Source organism: Myotis yumanensis, unplaced genomic scaffold, assembly GCF_028538775.1.
Source record: "Myotis yumanensis isolate MYYU_CA2020_CCGP unplaced genomic scaffold, mMyoYum1.0.hap1 SCAF_7, whole genome shotgun sequence".
Lineage (NCBI taxonomy): Eukaryota > Metazoa > Chordata > Mammalia > Chiroptera > Vespertilionidae > Myotis > Myotis yumanensis.
Window position 1 is genome coordinate 24,567,590 of NW_027223758.1, and position 3,428 is coordinate 24,571,017.

The window sequence follows — 3,428 nt, forward strand, 5'->3', positions numbered from 1 at the left end:
CTGAACTGGTTGGGTGGGAGAGCCCAACATTTAGAAGTTGAGGAAATAGGAAAAAAATAGCAGAGGACATAAAGTAAGATAAGTCAGGGAAATAGGAGGAAGATAAATAAAAAGTCACACCCTGGATGACAAAAGAATAAAAAATATTTCAAAAGACATTGAGACATGAGAGTATATGTCAACAATAACAAAAAAATGACAGTTCATAGTAGATTTATTCATATACCCTGAACATGGGAACAACCCAAATGCCTAAGCAGGAGAATGAATAAACTAATCATGGTACAGTCCTACAATGGAATACTACTCAGCAATGCAAAAGAATGAACTACTGCTATCCCCAATAACAAGGATGAATCTTCTGGCATAATGACGAGCAGGATAAACCAGACATTCAAACTGCATGCTCTCTGATTCCATTTACATGAGTAAGGAAAGACAAATAGGCATTGACTATGAATGGAGTCCAAACAAACTTACTGGAGTAATAGAAAAGGTCTCCATCTTGATCCAGGTGGTGGTTACACAGGTATATACATATATAGCAATTCCTCAAACTTAGTCTTCAAATCTGTGAATTTTACTATATACAAATTATGACTCAGTAATAAAACAAGAGTGGGGGAAAGAGGGCATGAGAATGGTGTCCTATGCTATAGACTAGAAGGACAAAAATAGAATAAGTGATCTTTGCCCTGGAAGAGTTTATTTATCAGTCCAAAAATAGAAAATGCGAAGATTTCCTCTTCAGAACTAGAGGACTGCATACGTCTGTGTTTTTACACTCTTTTCTGTTGAACTTCCTCTTGCTCCACCTTTCATCATGCCCACTTCAGCCAACAGTCACATACCTTAGAGGAAACAGGAGAACATGTTGAACAAGTTATCCTGGTAACCAAAGTATTTTTATGGCTGGCCCTTTGGCTCTGTCCTCCTTGTCCCACCCTCCCAGTTCCCACTACTCCCCCACATGCTATTTGCCTGAACTTTCTGTTAAGCCTTCTATGGATTGCATTGATTCTCCCCACCAATGCTCATTTCTCTGTTTGATCTCTGACCTACTTTTTATTCTGAACTTGTGCAGTTGTTTGCATCTAATTTTTAGCACATTCAGGGTTTCTAACCCATGGGGTTGTTTGAATTTCAAATTCCTGCAACTTCACTGTCCTTTGATAGGTTCTTCAGTAGATTGCCCCCAGCAGCTACAAAACTTCTTTAATGGATGGAAAATTATTTGTTTGTTTTTCATTGATGTCTGAACTTATTATTGGCCACCTGCTCGCCAAGGGATGCCCCATTACTGCTGCCTTAATGCTTCAGAACTTTGGTGTCATTGACCTCAGATACCACCTCACTGTCCACAACTCTGCAGGTAGTGGTCTTCTGGATGGACTGCAGGAAATTTCTGTTGTCCAGGGTGTCACTAATATAGAGGTCCTCCCCTTCTTCCAGCAGATTGCAATAGGTGAAAATCTTGGCCTCCAATTTGACCTTGATGTTCAGCAGGGCCTCTACTGCTAGGCCAGGTGCTGCCACTCTGCCCAGGTCTGGGCCAGCTCTGACAGAAGGTACAGCAGGATCCCATTGAATTATTTCATCTATGTGGCATAGCACATCTCCACCTCCCTCGGTATGTTCTCCAAACTGGCCTTAAAATTTCTCATGAAGTCTAGATCAATCTCCAAGGACTACTAGACCATACATCTCAGCAATCTGTAAGGTGACCACTGTGGTGTTCCCCTCAATCTGCTGGGACCAGTACTTGTCTAGCTCCTCTCAGTTCTTCTACTGGGCCCAGATGTCCACCATGATCATGCTGAAGTCCTGAGATTTGGAAGCATCCAACTCCACAGTCAACCCAGAGTTGGCAATCTGGTTTTGTAGACCATTTACTTCTTCCTCATGGTTCTTCTTCATGAAGAGCAGGCCCTTTTTAAGAGCCTCGATCTCTGTCTTCAGTGGCAGTAGAGTGATATTGGTGTCATCAGTGACCTTTCAGAGCCCATTGATGTCACCCTCCACAGACCAGCACATGGCCAGCTCCTTCTCATATTTGACTCTGAAGTCATCAGCAGCAAGACAGGCATTGTCAATCTGCAGAACCATGTGGGCATGTCTCACAAAACTTAAAAATATCTGAGCCCTCAGATCCTCAATGGTCTTGAAGTAATGTCCCTAATCTCTGACCTGGGGTCGCTTCTTCTCCAGGTGTTCCCAGATTTTATTGTCCAGTCTCCAGGCTTCTCACCATCTTAGGTAGGAGGCCAGATAGTCATCCAGGCATTGCATAATCTCTTCATTTTGGATCCACCCTATGCCTGCTGGACCCCCAGCCATCTCTGAAGCCAGGCCACTCCACATGCTGGTGAAGTGGGACACAGAGATCTGAAAGCTGAGCCCCTGGCATCTGCATAGTTGGTGGCCATGCTGCTGGCTGGCTGGTCCAATGGCTGGGTAACTACATGGAGCCCAAGGTCCAGTAGTTTGTGGAGAACCTGGAGCAGTTGCTGAAGATCATGTTGTTCAGGGAGGAGGGTGAGAGGCCAAGACTCAGGTCCAAGTCACCTGTATGAATAATTTTTCCCCTACTCCAAAACCTTTTTTTATTTTAAATAATTTTATTTGCAAAATATATTTTACCAAACCTTTTAAGTTAGATGAGATTTATCAAGCTATTAATTATTGAAATCAAAACTTCATAGTCAGGGGTTAGAATTCTCTCCATCAGAAAACTGAGAAAGAAAAAGTGTTCCTATTGTAAATAAGGTCACAAAATGGACATAAATCTACTTTCAGTTGGAAGCCTATACCCAATGGCAAAGGGGGCTCACCACACCCACCCTTACAAGGCTGTCCTAACTTGAACTACTGCTTTGGCTGCCCATTAAGATATCACTTCTGGCCAAGAATTGAAAATTACTTAGAAGCCAACATGTGATTCTATGCTGGGGCATGACTCCCATGTGGACCCATGTGTTGCTCTGTCCACCGCACCATCCCATTATAACCTCCTTGTCCAGACTCCTGGGGTGGTCACAAGGCAGCAGATCATAACAGTAATGTGTTGGGCTGATTTTATTTTTCCAAAAGGAGAGAGAGCTAAAGGAGAACCTGGCTCAGAGTTTAGAGCAAGTATCCAACACTAAAGCTCAGTCGTGAGAGGCGGGGGGGAGCGGGGGGGCAGGGGGGGGAGTCGGTGAGGTTTCTGCAACTTGTGTGACTGCCCTTGGGTTATTTCCAGGACCAGCATCATGAGCATGTGACTCAGGCAGTTGCACAGGGCTTGTGCTTAGAAGGGCCCCACACTTGGTTCAAGGCTCTATTATTATCATCTTGAAATTGTTAATAATTTTTGAACAAGGACCCCACATTTTCATTTTGCTCCGGGACCTGCAAATTATATAGCCAGTCCTAATTGTTTCAGCTCA

At 43.6% G+C, this 3,428-nt stretch overlaps 1 pseudogene; it reads right to left on the reverse strand.

Annotated features, from left to right (window-relative positions):
* Positions 1-1,308: 1,308 nt before the first annotated feature.
* On the reverse strand, positions 1,309-2,548 carry LOC139014481 (keratin, type I cytoskeletal 18 pseudogene; annotated as a pseudogene).
* Positions 2,549-3,428: the final 880 nt, after the last annotated feature.